We start from the raw sequence: 17,803 nt of genomic DNA on the forward strand, positions 1-17,803 counted from the left end.
CTGTCCTGGAACTCACTTTGTAGACCAGGCTGGCCTTGAACTCAGAAATCCGCCTGCCTCTGCCTCCCAAGTGCTGGGATTAAAGGCGTGTGCCACCATGCCCGGCTCCTGCAGTTCTTGATAACCTCGAGGTGAGAGTTCTTGGATAATTCTTGTAGATAATAATAGGTGATTATATTCAAGCCAGTTAAGGCCCTAGGGAGTATCACTATTTTATAATTCACTGCCCTGGGCCCGGAAGTGGGTGTGGGTGGGTTGGTGAGCAGGGGGAGGGGAAACCTGGAAAGGGGACAACATTTGAAATGTAAATAAAGTAAATATCTAATTTTAAAAAGTATAAAAAGTAACTCACTGTCCTAATTTGTCCTCGGTTGAAAAATGGTATTTATCAGCTGCTTAGAAAGAGTAAAATTATTTAGCATAAATAGAAAGTGGTTTTGTGAAAGCCATTAAAATAAATAATACCTCAGTACTGAAACAGATCCATTTCAGCTGTTTCCTTCATTAAATATTGTGACAGCTTCTTCTTTAACTGATCTAAACATCAAACTCAACACGAATTTATTTAGCAAGGACTCCAGATTAATACAGCGATGCCACACGCCAACACCTTCTGACTTGCAAGAGCTGTGTTAGTTTCTTTTCCACTGCTGTGATAAAACAGCATGACCAAGGCAACTTATAGAAAGAAAAAAAAAGAGTATATCGGGTATGATAGTTTGTACATGTTTGGCCCAGGGGGTGGCACAATTTGGAGGTGTGGCCTTATTGGAGTAGGTATAGCTTTGTTGAAAGAAGTGTGTCACTGTGGGAGTGAGCTTTAAGACCCTAATCTTAGCTGCATGGAAGCCAGTGTTCTGCTAGCTGCTTTTGAAACAAGATGTAGAATTTCCAGCTCCTCCTGCACCATGCCTGCCTGAATGCTGCCATGCTTCCGCCTTGATGATTGTAGACTGAACCTCTGAACCTGTAAGCCAGCCCCAGCCAAATGCTGTGCTTATAGGAGTTGCCTTGGTCATGGTGTCTGTTCAACAGCAGTAAAGCCCTAAAGACACAGGATCTTATAGTTACAGAGGGTGAGTCTGTGACCATCATGGCAGAGAGCATGGCAGCAGGCAGGCAGGCAGGCATGGAGCTACAGCACTAGATGAGAACTCACAACCTGAGCCACAACCATGAGTCAGAGAGAACTAATTGGGAGTGGCAAGAGAATGGCATGCCTTCTTTACCAAGACCACACTTCCCAGTCCTTTCCAAACAGTTCCACCAAAAAAGGGGGGGACCTTGGGACCTCTAGTCTGTTCACACGCTCTTGCTCTACACTGTAGCTCCTACACAAGGTTCAACCCCAGTGGACCACAGTTAGATGGCAGGGGTGGCGACTTTAAAGGCAGGGGTGGTGAGGTTCTTCTCATGTTAAAAATGACATAAAAAGACGTCTTGTTCCATCTTAGGATGTCCAGAGTTGGATTGTTTTTAACTTTTTCCCACCAAAGCAGTATAAGCAATACATCTGTTCTAATTAAAGCTGCTCTTTAAAATTGGCAAAGTCCCCTGGTTTTTCTAGTTTCTCTGTTAAAGTAGTCACTTTCCCGCTATAATGACAAACATTAATCCACCCAGTGCCAGATGGTATATTCTCAGTGGATGGATGATTGCCATGGTGTAATGTTTTCAGAACACTGTATGATAAAGCCATGCCAATGGTAACTGGGACCAAGCTTAGCCCCTGGATTTCAAGCATCATTACAAGTATAACTTTGCCATCGTTATACTTGTAATGAGACTCTTGTAAGGCTCTGGCAAGGAACCTTTTAATATAGCTGCCTTTTTAAAAAAATTATTTATTTTATGTATATGCTACACTGTAGCTGTCTTCAGACACAGCAGAAGAAGGCATCAGATCTCATTACAGATGGTTGTGAGCCACCACGTGGTTGCTAGGAATTGAACTCAGGTTCCACGTGGTAAAAGGAGAAAGCTGAATCCTGATAGCTTGTCCCGTGGTCTCCACATGTACACCATAGCACATAGGTGCACACACATGCTCACAGGAATTAAGTTTTAAAAAGTTAATATACACTATGTACATAGTGAATGAGAGATGCTGGTCCGATTATCAATGTCAACTATGTCAAGGGACTGTACAGAAGTCTGCAAAAGTAAGGGACCTTCCTGGATTGCGGCCTGTTAATAAAGGATAATGTCAGAAGGGAACAAGGTCCACAGACCTTTCTGATTCTGATTTAGAAACGGGTAGGCTTGCCCTTCAGATGGAGTGATTCCATGTAGATTTTTCTCTCCTAAATGAATGCTGTCCAATGACAGACACTTTGACAAACCCTGGTTTCTCTGTCATCAAGAACTAGATACTTCCAATTAAGTATACAACAGCTGTTTCTTGCTTTCTTATCTGTGGTCTGAATGTTGTTTATAAATTCAGTCCAAGAGAACTCCTCCCTCTGTGTGTTAAGCTCTTACTGGATCAGGCAATACAGAAAGCACCATTGTGAGCATTCACAGGACCATCAAGTGCATATATTCCTCTACTGCAGAGGTCACTTTCCCTCTTAACAGTGCCAGTCAATTACTAGATGCATGTGCACCCATGCTCTTCATTACCTACCCTGGCTTGGCCTAGCTACATTGCAAGCAGCAGCAGGTCTATGGAACCAAAAGTCAAAAGTTACATAGGTCTTGTGTGTATGTATATACAGCCTGCATTCAGCCGAGTGGGAGGTTGGTTCCAGGACGCTTAAAGATGTCCTGCAGATACTTAGACCCCTTATGGAGAGTGACACAGTATTCACACATAACCTATGAGTGTCCTTCCATACACTTCTAATCACTTACATTAATTCTGTTTCCTAATACTAGCTGAACTAGCTATGTAAACAACTACTGTATTATTTAGGAAATAAGGATTAGAAAAGGTATGTAGATGTTCAGTACAGATCCAATAATTTTTTTCAAAGGGCTTTAAATTTTTGTTTAGATAACGTGTGCATGTGCTTATCTGCACAGAGGTCGAAGGACAACTCTCTGGGGTTGTCTGTCTACCACCACGGTATCTAGTGATCAAACGCTACAAAGATGTGTTCTGACCTCTACATGCATGCTATGGCAGAAGCGTGTCCCCACCCATACACGCCTCCCAACACACAAAGTACTTCAATACAACGCAATGAAAACTTTAAAAAGGAAAAGTATAGCTTCATTTGGAAATGAAAATAGGAGTAACCTCCAAGCTTAGCACTAGCTAACTGCTTACTGTCTGTCTGTCTGTCTGCCATGCCACATCTTGCCAGCTCCTGCATTTGAATGCTGTAATGGATTTGAAAGCGTTGGGGTACTCTTGGGCTGCATCAAGAATCAGAGCTTAGGGACTGGGGAGGTAGAGGCAGTGGAGGTGGAGTGAGCTTGCCTAGCGCCCACGAAGCCCTGGTTTAATCCTCAGCACCTCAGACTGCTGTATTAGCACAGGCTTATAAAGGAGTGTCAGGAGTTCAAGGCCATCCTCAGGACGTTCCAGGCTATCCTGGAACACATGAAACATGGTCTTAAAACAAAGGAGGCGGGTGGGGAGCACACACCAAAGAGGAAGCAATTCCTGGCGGAATTGTTTCTACAGTTTGTTATTCTTGCTTTTGACTGTATTTTTGAGCACTTTGTATATAAGCGCTGCATCTGGATCACGTCTGCCCTTCCCTTCCCCCAACTCCTCCTGGGTCCCCTCCCAATTATTTATATAGAGAGTTATATAGAGTTTTATATATCTTGGTGTGTGTGCGTGTGTGCACACATACACACAGGTGCACAAACATGTACATAGGCCTATTGATTCCATCTAGAACACCTGTATAGACTCATGCCTGGGGCCGACCACTTGAGATTCTTGGTAGCACATTTTTTCAGCATGCCAACATGTTATAATTTCTATTTTTGAGTTTGTGTGAGATTTAATATATATATTGGTATTTCAGATTTTAAACTGTGACCTTACGGGATTTAATAATGACTATTATTAAAACACCTAGCATAAATATCTAGCATATGACTGAGATTTAAAAGTATTTTATTAATTTATTGAGTATCTTATAGATAGCTTGTTCTATATCAAAAAAGAAACAAAAGCAAACAAACAAAAAGCTGGAGAAGGCCCTCTGACAGAAATTAAAAAATAGGATTGGGCCAGCAAGACGGCTCAGGGGGCAAAGGTGCTTGCTGCCTAGCCTACGAATCTGAGTTCCATGACCAAATCCTCATGACAGTAGAGATCCAACTTTCACAAGTTATCCTCTGACCATCACACACAAGCTGGAGTACACACACACACACACACACACACAGAGAGAGAGAGAGAGAGAGAGAGAGAGAGAGAGAGAGAGAATAAATAAATGTTTAAAGTAGTAAACGAGAAAATAGATGGGGGAAGCATAAAATTCCTAGAAACTTTTGAGCATTTTCCAAACAGCTGAGTTAGAGGCAGGTGCTGATACCCAAAACCAGGGAATAGCAAGAGTCCCAGATCCGCATCTCTTAAGAAGGGTCTTGGTTGCCTGACAGAGTCTCTTAGGAGCATAAGGAGCTGGGTCTGAGAATGTAGAAACAATTAGACGCTGACCGACTGCTCCTAGAAATGAATGCTGTGTGGAAGGACTGTTGCTGAGCAACCTGGCAGGAACAGGAAGCTCACAGAGAGAACTGCTCCCTTCTCTGACTCCTGCCTTCCAAGTCCCCTGTTGGCAGAGCCACCTGGCAAAGAAGGAATGTTGTTTGTAAAGTCCTGCCCTCCAAACACAAAGCGGAGGCAAGTTTAGAGAGGGAAGCTGTTAATTTGCTAACAGGTGTGGTCCCCCCCCCCCCAGTGTGCTAGTGGCTGTTGCTGTCCTGCTGAGGCTGGGGGCTACACTACCTAAGCAGGACTTGCAGAAGTAACTGAAAGCTTTGTTTTCATTGTGGTTTAACACACACACACACACACACACACACACCTCTTACTATTTTAACCATTTCTAAATACGCATTTCAATGGCATTAGATACATTCATGAAACTTGTAACCATCACAACCAGGAGAGTGTTTCCTTGTCGGAAAGTTAGGGGAAAAGATCTGTGTCTCTACCTAGGCCTCTTTTAGCAGCAATAGCAGCAACAGAATAATGTTCCCCTGTGGATTCTGTCTCCAGATATATGTAGTCACCTGCGAGTCCTCCTTGTCCACCATTACTGTTTGGCAAAGGAACACTCTAACACTCTAACAGTAAGCAGGAGAGACTGACTTAACTTGTGGCTGCTCGGCATGCAGTGACAACAGTGGCTTGGAGCTGGAGCAAAGGGAGGTGTGCTGTAGATGACACTGTACACCTGGCAAACAAAACACATAGGTTCTCTTGTTTAAAAGGAGACACACACAAAAAAAAAGCAGTGGTGATCAATCCCTTCCATTCCCCTCCCCCTCCCCCCTCCCTCTCCCCCATCCTCTTCCTTTCTTTCCCTTCTGACCTCCTTTTTATCATTTTTGTTCTTTTCATTTTTCTCCATGCCACCCAGTTGGCTTGATGACAGCTACAGATCTGGCATTGTCAGGTGGTCTGTGATCATAGATGTGAAGTTGGCAGAGCAGAGGAGAGGGGAGCCATCATGCTAGGGCAGCTTAATTTAAGGACTTCTTCCTTCGAGGCAGCTGTGAAATGAGAGCTTAACCCAGACCATGATCTATGTTCACACATGAAAGGACTTTCATTTCTTAGAGCCATTCGAACCCACTTTAAACTAATGAGAGGATCTAAGAGCAAGGAGAAAACTGATGACTGAGAAGAGAGGGAAGAACGCAGGAGGAACTTGTTCACTGTCAGTGTAGGGCCATGGGGTGGCTTTATGGGACAGCACAGTTCATCTCCTTCCCTCTGAAGAAGATATGGAAAAAATGCAAATAGGTTAGTGAAGAGACTCGAGTGAACTTATCATCTGCCAATTTCTGATTTCTTCATGGGTGAGGAAAACGAAATGCTTTAACAAAGTGCTTATCGACCACCTGTAATTATCCTGGGTTTACCTGTGGGTTTGTCTTTGAAGTTGCCTTTCGCAGCCACAGATCTAGGGCCTGTGAGACAGAGGAAACATGGGATTGACTGAGTTGTCTCTCGTTGATTAGCAAACTCCTTTGGTGTGGGAGTAGGTGCGTCTGCAAGGGAAGGCTCATTCTTCTGCAGAAGAAGACACCTGTCCCTAAATTCTCAGGTCCAGCTTTTATCCCGAATCTTAGAACTTCACATAAACCACTCAGCAAGGTTCGAACACCCACACACTTTATTAATTCCCGAGTTCTTTCTTGTTGAGCATCAGTAACCCTGTGCAACTTCAATAGTTACAGGAATCATGCTGAGAGCTGGAGTTAACACCTTAGCCATTAGAGTTTAATTTTCTTAAGGTAGTCAAGTGCTTGACCACCTCCTTAATTCACTCCCTGGAGAGAGCAGCCCTGACTCCTAAGTGCTAACTCCTCCATGTGGACACCTAATTCCTACAGCCCAGGTGGTTAATAAGTTTGGTTTTAGCCACAGGAAGCCACCAACTCACTCTCCAGGTCATTAATGATGCTGTCCAGGATTTTCATATTTCACTGAGTGGATTGAAGCACAGTCACCGATGCTTTAAAAATTAGTCACAGTTGGGGTGGTAGAGAGATGTTTCAGCAGTTGAACGCACTTCCTGTGCTTGCAGGGGACATGGCTTCAGTACTGAGCACCCCTATGGGCGCTAACGACCATCCATAATTCAAGTTCCAGAGAATCTGATGCCCTCTTCTGGCCTCTGCGGGTACTTCTCCCATGTGGTACACAGATAGAAGAAGGGGATCACTCACACACACAAATTAAAAATGAATAGGTTTTTTTTTTTTTTTTAATCAAGTAAGATGGGCAGGGGAGGTGGCTCAGGCCATAAGGAACTAGTCTTGCAAGCTATGTGACTCAGGTTCAGTCTCTGGAACCTATGTAAGGAGCAAAAGACCCTTTAGTGGCTGAGGGTAGGGCCATGACTATATGATTTCTAGGGATGCTATAATATTCAGCCACAAAGTGGGTAGCCTAAAACAATAGAAATATCCTCTTTCAGGGCTCTGAAATCCAAACAACCTGAATCAACTTGTCAGCACAGTTGTGCACCATGAAAGAGTCCAAAGGAAATCCTCACTTTCGCTACCATTGCTTGTCACTCCAGACATCACTGGCTGTGTCACCCTTCCTGAAATCATGGCCTCCCATCTTCCCCTTCCTTCCTTCTCTGTCTCGTGTTGTAAGGACACTTCCCTTTGGGTGTAGGCTGGACATGGATAACCAGGATAATCTCACCTCGAAGCCCTTAAGTATATCCGCAAACTCATGTTTCCAAGTACACCAGCTCTTGCAGGCCTCAGTGATGAGGACATCTTTTGGAGGACCACCATTGAACCCACTAAAACATCCCCCAAGGAAACAGTGAATGGGGGCACTCCCCTGCTTCGGTGCTTAAAGACAGACATGGCCCCATGTCTCACCAGTTTTCCCTACTCTGAGATTGTCCCAATTAGAAAATGCAGTTGGGGAAAATTACAGCTTGGTGTTGGACAGGCAAAAGAACCTAAGAGCAGCCACTGTGGTATGAGTTGCCCAGTGTATCTGAATAATAGAGTGTGGTATAGAGAGCATCTATACACATCTGTACAGATGTGTGCATCCGTAAAGGTAAGTTTTGCTTATCTGTAGGAGAGAAGAGAAGGTGGTTCAAGGTCAGCTTTGGTTGTGTGTCTGCAGTGGTCCAGGGAAGAATGGAAACTGCAGGCAGAGAGGGAACGGCATCAAGACACAAACTATGTTCATATCATAAGCAGAGAGTGAAGGCAGAGCTGAGACCAGAGGCTTGTACCACCATGTGCATGCATGCTTTGTCAAGGTAAGATCTTCTTCATGAGAGAATCCATGCGTTGATTTCCATCATGATATGAAGTTCTCATCTCACTGAAACCAAGGGCTTGTCATCTTCTGTCACAGGCGGTGGCAGAGTTCAGGTCTCTATGGCAGGTGAGTCCTGAGCAGAGCTGCCCAAGGCCAAGCTGGACTCAGACCAGGGCAGCCTTTCCGTAGCATACTGACGTACTAGGAGTTTCATCCGTCAGTGCTGACAGTGGAAGACTGCCAGGGCAAGCTTCCGAGTGTAGATCTATGAAAGTGGGGAGTCTGAGGGAGTGGGGGTAGGGCACCATTACAGTTATTTGTTTCCCAAAATCCAGTCCATTATGATCAGATTAGTTTGTGAAAATGTTGTCATCGGTCCACAGTGAGATAAAAATGTTTACAAACACGGTTTAATTTACCTTTTCATAAAGTTAATCTGTATTCAATGTGAAAGGACTCTTCTTTCTGAAATGACAGTCTCCCACCTTCTGTGGGAGTAACGATCTCCCTCCATCTGAGCAATTATGGTGACAGCAAATGCTGAGCTCTAAAATCTCTGTGTGTCGTGCTGTCTGTCATCTGTGTGATCTCCCCAACTCCTGTCCTAGATTTTAGGGAAATATCAGCTTTTCCTAGTTAAGCAAATATCCCCTTGAGATTTTTCTGACTGTAAAACCTCCAAGAGGACTCCTGAGTTAGGTAAGTACCTATTCTCAAGCTAAGGGAATGGAAAGGACTTGGGGAGACACAGGAAAGGCAAGTTGGCAGAGGAACCCAAAAAATGAGGTCCTTGCCAGTCAGGCTTTCTATACTTTGTACACACAAGGTGTCTTCGTGAGATCCAAGAGTATCCTCAGCTTCATGCTTTCAGTGAGAAACCCAGAATGCCCGCTTTAAAGCTAATTGTACTATAAAATATATTTTGGGAAAGATGCTAACACAGCCTTGTATTTCTCCCTCTATTTCACTCTGGGGGGGGGGGCAAGACTGTGCATTCGTTGTTTTCTAGTTAGACGCTCTAATCTTCACTTACAATCTCTTTGTAGAACAATTCCCCATCCCCCAGCTCTGGATGACCATCCATCCTGACAGCAAAATGGGCCAGTGATGAATGCTTGCGCCTGGTACAGCTGTGCAGAACATTAGAATCCTCTCCTTCTGGGCTGCTCTTGTAAGATCTGATGCTTTGATCTCTGCGCAGACTGGAAGCTTGTTTTGTCAAATTGACACCAGCAGGGAAAGCCTCAGGGAAGCTGGCCACTCTATTTCCATTTCCCTTAAATTTCATATTCGACTTCCTCGTTCTTTTCTGGCATTTTCTAGTCTGTGAACTCAGAATGGATTCTATAATCTAGTTAGCATGAAGAAGGCCCGAGCCGTTGTCTGTGGAGGAGCAGCTGCGCATGCTCACAATGCTCACATTCTCCACCCGGATGTCATGCTTTGGTTGTAAGGATAATTGTCAACCCCAAAATTGAAGTCCATTTAGACAAAGAATCCTGGGAATTTTTGAAGAAAAGAATAAAGTTTTGCTGGGGACATGTTGGGTCCTTTTCCCAAAAATAAATAAATTAAATAAATTAATAAATAAATTCTATCTGTCTCCACTTATTGATAGGCATTGGAATTGCAGATGGGGCGTATTCCCCCAGGACCCTGTATTTTGTTGTTGGAAGCCCCTTTTTGTTGGCTTTCTGTTGGAGCGCTCTCCCTTTTGTTCCCTTTGCTGCCCTGTTTGCTGGGATCTATCTCGTTGGTGGATCTTAGGGAGTGTCTATGCAGAGTTCTCAGCGTTAATGAGACCGTTTCACCCATCTCCTTTACTTAACAGAGTCACAGAGTTCCTGTCACTCCAAACCGTAGAAGCAGCTCTTGCCATGTGTGCTTTTGATCAGTCAGTCCTTGCTCGCTCCTTTTGTACACGGCCATTCTTCTTGGCTGGTCTCTCTTAGGCTAGAGTCTAGACAGTGGGAAAGCGCATTCCAACATACCTTCCTTTTCTCTTCTCATGGTCACCAGTTCAACTGTTGGCTTGTCTCTGCACCCTCAGACTTATTCTTTTTTTTTCTTTTATTGGGTATTTTCTTTATTTACATTTCAAGTGTCATCCCCTCTCCAGGTCCCTCCAGAAACCCCCTATTCCATCCCCCCTCCCCTGCCTCTATGAGGGTGCTCCGCCACCCACTCACCCACTCCTGCCTTCCCGCCCTGGCATTTCCCTACACTGAGGCATTGAACCCTCTCAGGACCGCTGATCCCACCGATGTCCAACAAGGCCATCCTCTGCCACATACTCGGCCAGAGCCATGGATCCCTCCATGTGTACTCTTTGGTTGGTGGTCAGTCCCAAGGAGCTTGGGGGGGAGGGGTTGGCTAATTGACACTGTTACTCCCTCCATGGGGCTGCAACTCTCCTCAGCTCCTTCTGTCCCTTCTCCAACTCCTCCATCCCATGGGGACCCCACGCTCAGACTTCTTTAATGGCATTGAATTGTCTGTCACTCTAGTAGAGGTGGCAAGCTGACATCTGTGGCCTCACTCTTGCTCACTCTGGATGATTCTCCTCCAATGGGATGTATTCCCATGACCCTAATTGACATGTGCTAGAATAATGTTTTGTTTTGTTTCTTTGTTGGGTTTTGTTGTTGTTGTTGTTATTGTTGCTGATGCTACGGCGGCTGCTGCTGTTTTCGAGATCTCGAATCCAGTCCACTGTCCAAAGTTTCAAGTCCCCTTTACATGTCCTTCAAATGCCACAAGAACCACCTGTCCAGACCTGCACCCAGAACCTCCTCTTGTACTCCTTCTGATGGTACATCACAGCATTGACCATGGAGGAGCCCTGAATGGGAGGAGGATCTATTTCACCTTTATCCTTGGCGTTGTATCTGTACCCAGAAGCATATTAACTTTGAGAATGCCCCATTAGTTTCTGTTAAATAAACGATAGCTTGGTGTGTTAACTCAGTAAAGAAAATCCTTTGACCCTAACACTACCTTTGCTCTGAGGTTTAAGGTATGACCCTCTTCTAGGACAGCTCACGCACATGCTGCGCCCCAACATTTCGGAAGGTTTGTGCTGAACATGGTTCCCCATTAACGCAGGGAGAAGCGGAGACAGTGTATTTATTTTGATATCAAATGGCTGACCAAGCTCCAGGACTCATCTGAATTCAGACTTATAAAAATAGATACTACTGTGTTTTAGTTTTACTCGGTAACTTCCTGGAGGAGAAAACAGGATTCAAATACTTTAGAGAGAGAGGCAAATTTGGATCTAACTTATGACAGCTAAGTCAGTAACGTACAGGTATATGAAGAATATGAATGGAGCTTATACAAAATCCAGGTTGCTCATCTGTACCTTCCACATCACTTCCTGCTCTTTCCACTGGCTGCTCTTACTGAGTAAGACATCAAAGCCCTCAGCAGTCCTTGGAGAGGGATAACAGGTCTGCCACTAATGCAAAAGAAAAGGCATATAGAGAGCCAAGCCAGAGGGTAACAACGTGTGCCTGGGCTGGGGAGGGTCATCCAAGTGGTAAGACTGTGCATCAGATATAGCCTATGGGGCTTAGTAAACAAATTTATCTTATTCGTGATTAAAGCAATTTGGGAACAGGTGCTTAACTATCCAGGAGCTATCTCAAAATCTCTCTAATATCCTTCCTTGAAAAGTTCTTTTTTTTTTTTTTGCAGTTTTTTACATTTTTATCAGTGTATATTCATTGAACCAAATAATTGCCCATCATCCTTACCTACTTGTCCCGCCCACTGGCCCCTTCCTCTTCCCAATAGGCCCCCATCTCCCATGTCTTATACATGTCACTTGCTTTTCTTTTTTTTTTATTATGTATTTTCCTCAATTACATTTCCAATGCTATCCCAAAAGTCCCCCATACCCCCCCACTTCCCTACCCACCCATTCCCATTCTTTTGGCCCTGGCATTCCCCTGTATTGGGGCATATAAAGTTTGCAAGTCCAATGGGCCTCTCTTTCCAGTGATGGCCGACTAGGCCATCTTTTGATACTTATGCAGCTAGAGACAAGAGCTCCGGGGTACTGGTTAGTTCATCATGTTGTTCCAACTATAGGGTTGCAGATCCCTTTAGCTCCTTGGGTACTTTCTCTAGCTTCTCCATTGGGAGCCCTGTGATCCATCCAATAGCTGACAGTGAGCATCCACTTCTGTGTTTGCTAGGCCCCGGCATAGTCCCACAAGAGACAGCTATATCTGGGTCCTTTCAGCAAAATCTTGCTAGTGTATGCAATGGTGTCAGCGTTTGGAAGCTGATTATGGGATGGATCCCTGGATATGGCAGTCTCTAGATGGTCCATCCTTTCATCACAGCTCCAAACTTTGTCTCTGTAACTCCTTCCATGGGTGTTTTGTTCCCAATTCTAAGAAGGGGCACAGTGTCCACACTTTGGTCTTCATTCTTCTTGAGTTTCATGCGTTTAGCAAATTGTATCTTATATCTTGGGTATCCTAAGTTTTGGGCTAATATCCACTTATCAGTGAATACATATTGTGTGAGTTCTTTTGTGATTGTGTTACCTCACTCAAGATGATGCCCTCCAGGTCCATCCATTTGGCTAGGAATTTCATAAATTCATTCTTTTTAATAGCTGAGTAGTACTCCATTGTGTAAATGTACCATATTTTCTGTATCCATTCCTCTGTTGAGGGGCATCTGGGTTCTTTCCAGCTTCTGACTATTATAAATAAGGCTGCTATGAACATAGTGGAGCATGTGTCCTTTTTACCGGTTGGTACATCTTCTGGATATATGCCCAGGAGAGGTATTGCTGGATCCTCCGGTAGTACTATGTCCAATTTTCTGAGGAACCGCCAGACTGATTTCCAAAGTGGTTGTACAAGCTTGCAATCCCACCAACAATGGAGGAGTGTTCCTCTTTCTCCACATCCTCGCCAGCATCTGCTGTCACCTGAATTTTTGATCTTAGCCATTCTGACTGGTGTGAGGTGGAATCTCAGGGTTGTTTTGATTTGCATTTCCCTGATGATTAAGGATGTTGAACATTTTTTCATTGAAAAGTTCTTTTTTAAAGCTCAATAGCACAGGTATCTAGTCACCTTTCAGATATCTCGAGCTCAAATTGCAAAAGACCAGAGACTCCTCGGAGACCTTTAAATAGGAATGATTCTGTGCAGTTTAGAGAATGACCTACCAAATGTATTGTATTTTGAGATTTGAATGAGTAAGCTTCTTAATTATATAGCAAGCAAAAATAAAAGAATAGTAATTAGCAAAGAGAGAGCCAATCAGTATCAGACCAAGTGCTCACAATGTCTGGCACAGACAACCAGAATAGCTTGACTCGGAGCAGATTGCAGCCTTACAAACATACAGTAGAAAAAAAAAAAACTAGGATAGGTAAGGAACCCAGCTAGAGCTCCTGAACAAGAGCTCTTTGAGATAAAAATGCTTGAGTCTGAAGTGAAGGGGCCCCTCTTCCAGCGTCAGCTTCTTGGTGAGCTCAAGGTCACTTAAGAATAGGTCAATACAGTGCACGCTACAGAGACCAAGATTGGGATGGGATCAAGAGCAATAGAAAGCCGGGGAAGGCACATGCAACCCATTCAGCCACTGTACCAGAAGACATATGTTGTGTCCTTTTATGGGTGCAGAATATAAAGAAAAGATCTGCCCAACACAGACAGCAGTGGCTGATGGAGATTGGAGTCTGGTGGCCTCACTTATAGATAAGCAATGAAAAGTGGGGATTGATTACAGAGTGGACTCTGTCTTCGCTGTCAGGCTGCTCTTGGAATCTCATTCTCTACCCCATAATTTCTATGTTACAAAGAGACTTTGCTATGTGAGTCACTTTTTTGGTTTTTGGGTTTGTTTTGACTTGTTTTGGGTTGTTTTTTGGGTTGTTTGTTTGTTTGAGTTTTTTCTTAGTTGTTGAAAGTCTTTGCTGGATTTCATGATAACCTTATAAAAATAAAACATATGAACAATGCTGATTGACCAGGAGGATTTGTCAAAAGGATGAGGAAGAGGAGCTGATACTGTGAACAGAGATGGCTATCCCAGTCTCTGTGAGCTCCTGTGTGCTGTGTCGGCCCTGTTGTGTCTGGAAGATGCTGTCTCCTTGGTGTCTTCCATCCCACTGCCTCTTAAAATCTTTCTGCTTCCTCTTCTGTGAAGTTCCCTGAGCCTTGAGGGGAGAGGTTTAGTGAAGACATCCCATTTAGGGCTGAGTGTTCCAAGGTCTCTTTTATCCTGGACACTGTCCAGTTATGGGTCTCTGTATTAGTTCCCATTTCCTGCAGGAGGAAGCTTCCCTGATGGTGACTGAGCGAGAAACTGTTCTATGGGTGTAGCAGAGACCTCATGGGTCTCCAGGGGTCATTTCATTGCTACACTCCTTCAGCAGAACAATAGTATCAAGTGAATTTGAGATGACTCTCCGAGCTCATGATTTGGGGTAAAAGTACATTTGTTTATAAACTGTCCTGATAATTCTGGCACATTCCACATTCTAGCCTTTCTTTACGGCTCCCACTTCTTTTAGTGGGACATATAGGTCAAGAGATCAACCTAGCAGTAGCAGGTTTTATATTCTTATTTTGTTAAGGGGCTTGCTTTTGTTGTTTTTCCTTGTAGGGCCTGGATTCTCTTCAGAGACTCATACTGAGCGGTAGAACCTGTGAAGGGCAAAGGATTGAGCTCATTGACTTGATTCCCCCTTCGTCCACTTGTGTTATCTACTGAGAGAGTCCCAAGAAGCAACTGTTCACTCTGAGGAAAGAAGCCACCATGATTTACCAAAACAAGAAATAATCCACGTGATCACAAGATGAGTCAGGTGAGTAGCTCCCCACTGTTACTGTAGTTCAGAGACTGTGGGGGGATTTAGTGGTGAGCATATGCATTAAGCCCAATTAGCTCAGTTCCTATATTTAAAATGTATCTTGAGATGCTAGAAAGTAGATTGAAGCTCCATTTTTGCACTGTGTGGGGAAAGGAATAAAAACTATATGAACATATTTGGTATTTGCTAATGCTTTTCTAAGATAGCATATGTGTGTATATATTACCTATTTATACATGTGTGTATACACACACAAACACACACACACACACACATATATATATATGTTTTTGAGACAGGGCTTCTCTAACTGGATCTCACTCTTTAGACCAGACTGACCTCAAACTCGAAGATACACCCGTTTGTGCATCCCCATCCTACCTCAGTGCTGGGATTAACGGCAGGTACCACCACTGCCTGGCCTGATGTAAACATATTTTTAAGTGATAGGTTTAGAAAGCAATAATGGAAATGTTTGAAGAGCCACATGTTTGAAAGTGCAGTAAGGCCACTGATTCTAAATAAGTCTTGTCATTGTTCTGATGGACATAAATTCTTACTTAGAATTACAGTTGGGTATATTCAATATCTTGAAATTTTAAAGGAGAATTTGATGCTGGATTTTTATGAAATATTGTGTCTCCTCTGGCACTTATAATATTTATGTTTATTATTCATTTAAGATATGTGGCAGTTATATAGCCAAGGTGTATCTATAAAACTTGTCTCTCAATGGACAGGCAATGGCACAAAATAGTACCAGGGAACCTGAGTCTGTGCTCTGCCCCTCTAAGAGCTTTCTGGGCTTCGGGTGCAGTATTCGCAGCCTCAACCTAAGACCTCCTTGCCTCAGATAAAGTATTGTTGTCTGATGAGGGGAGTCAAAGCAACAGCTATTAATTCATTTGCTCTGTAATTATCCAGTGATGCTCTGTGTCCAGCACTGTCTGAGGCATTTCATTGGTGTGTGTATTATATATGTCATATATCGTATATGTGCATCACATGTATCTCCTATCTCAGTGCCCACGTTTTAAGTTTATACTCCAGTTGAAAACACACACAATTGAAAGTTGAAAATCCTTCAAGGGTCTCACTTGTCTCTGGGGTAAAGCTTGCACTCCTTATTCCTTCATGATGTGTCCCCTAAATCTGCAATGGCTTGGGTAGGATATGAGTTGTCTGCTACACAGGCCAGAGCCTGGTCCAAGTGTGGCTATGCTGAGAGATACCTCAGAAAAACAGCTCCAGCTTTGGCAAGCATAGAGATTCCAAATTCATGGAGGGAAAAATGATACATTATAGCCAGCAAGCCAGGGATGTCATAAATGTCGTCGTGAAGCTGGAGAAAGAAGAGCTCTGGGGGGACAAGACTAATCCTTCCCAGAGTTCCTCAGACCTCTGCGGGTCAAGGGCAATGTCTGCCTCTTTGATGGCCCAGCAGGAAAACCTTGTCTTTGGAGCATCTTCAGCTCTTCCTAGTGTGTGGAAGAGTGGCAAACTGGGTGTGTTTTTATGGACCATCAGGAAGTGTTATTCCTGGGTGAAAGAATGCAAACCTTTCATTTTGTTTTATTTTTGGTCACATCATCTACCCAGAGCTTGCCCCTGAAATTGTGCCCGTTGCTGCTCACTCTTTTTCTCAGCCCAGGAGTTTGGCATTCCCACAATTACACGTGGTGGAGATGGAAGGTAGCTCTAGGCTACAGACCTTCCTACAGAGGGACTCAAGGAAGGACATCTTGGGGGTGAGGGGTAGGGAGACAGACAGACACACACAGAGAGAGACAGATACAGAGAGAAAGAGACAGACACATACAGAGATAGGGGGGAGAGAGAGAGAGAGAGAGAGAGAGAACGCATAGACTGAAGGAGTTAGGGTTGTACCATCTCAGAATAATCTAAATTGATATGTTATCTCTTTCACACTGATGTCATTGAAACTTCAGAAAGGGCCATTCAGCAGCAAGACATAAAGGTTGTTTTGCAGGAGATATCTTCTCCCTACCAAGGCTGGACAGTAACCATGTCACCACAAACTCACTGGACGTCTGACACATCTGTATAAAGTCTTTGAAGGAACCCTTCCTTATCTTATCTTCCACACACACTCTCCCACCCTCACACTCATCTCTTGGTAACAACCCTGGACTTTACTCCCTGGTTCCCACAGCACTCTCCCCTCCCCCAAACCCCCATTCCCACCCCCGCATCTCCTGGTAACAACCCTGGACTTTCCTCCCTGGCTCCATTCTTTCATTCATCCTGTCCATCCCTCACATACTTATTGCTCTGTGTCTAAAAAAACATAAACATCATGGGCTCCCCCGTGAGGATCGCTTCGTCCATGTGAAGTAAATAACACTTCCCTTTCGGAGACAGGGGAAAGGGATCCAGCAAGCCACAGACTATGAAAGATTATTTCACTCAGAAGCAATCCTCATCTTTCCCGATCATGATTGACACTCACAGTCAGTCACGTGGCTTTGCCTGAGTTGAGAAGATGAAGTGTTTCATCACACATGCAGAGGAGATAATCCAAACACTTGTGATTTCTTAATGAGGGCCCTGCTTCCAGGAGCAGGAATTGCCAAATGTCCTTCCAGCCAGTCCCCAGCCAGGCACCTGCTCTGTATATTTCCCATTGTTTCCTCTTCTCTCTTGCTTGCTCTAAGGAGTAAAGGCTGCAGCAGTTGGTGTCAGGGCGAGCTGGATTAGGCAGGACTGACAGTGATGAGATCAGAAACCCAACAAGCTTAGATTGAGGAGGCAATGACTCTGCCCTGGAAGGGTTAAGATTAGCTTGTGCGACCACAAGAGTCCAAATCAGAGACTGCAGTACTGCAAGGCAGTGCCCTGTTACCCAGACTCCCTCTCCTCTCCTCTCCTCTCCTCTCCTCTCCTCTCCTCTCCTCTCCTCTCCTCTCCCTGCTTGCCTTCCCTGACCTCATTGCCTCTACTTAGAGATGGGTCTTTTCCATATGGTCCGAACGATGGACCCAATAGCTTGATCCTTTCAT

General features: G+C 44.2%; 1 protein-coding gene across 2 annotated transcripts in view; it reads left to right on the forward strand.

The window, feature by feature from the left end:
- Trmt9b (tRNA methyltransferase 9B (putative)) overlaps positions 1–17,803 on the forward strand; it is a 58,308-nt gene that overhangs the window by 16,166 nt on the left and 24,339 nt on the right. For both annotated transcript variants that reach the window (XM_021170266.2, XM_029480800.1), the window contains exon 3: positions 14,576–14,777. The gene's annotated coding sequence lies outside the window, so the exon portion shown is untranslated. The remainder of the gene's footprint in view (positions 1–14,575; positions 14,778–17,803) is intronic.

This window comes from Mus caroli, chromosome 8 (assembly GCF_900094665.2).
Source record: "Mus caroli chromosome 8, CAROLI_EIJ_v1.1, whole genome shotgun sequence".
Taxonomy (NCBI): Eukaryota; Metazoa; Chordata; class Mammalia; order Rodentia; family Muridae; genus Mus; species Mus caroli.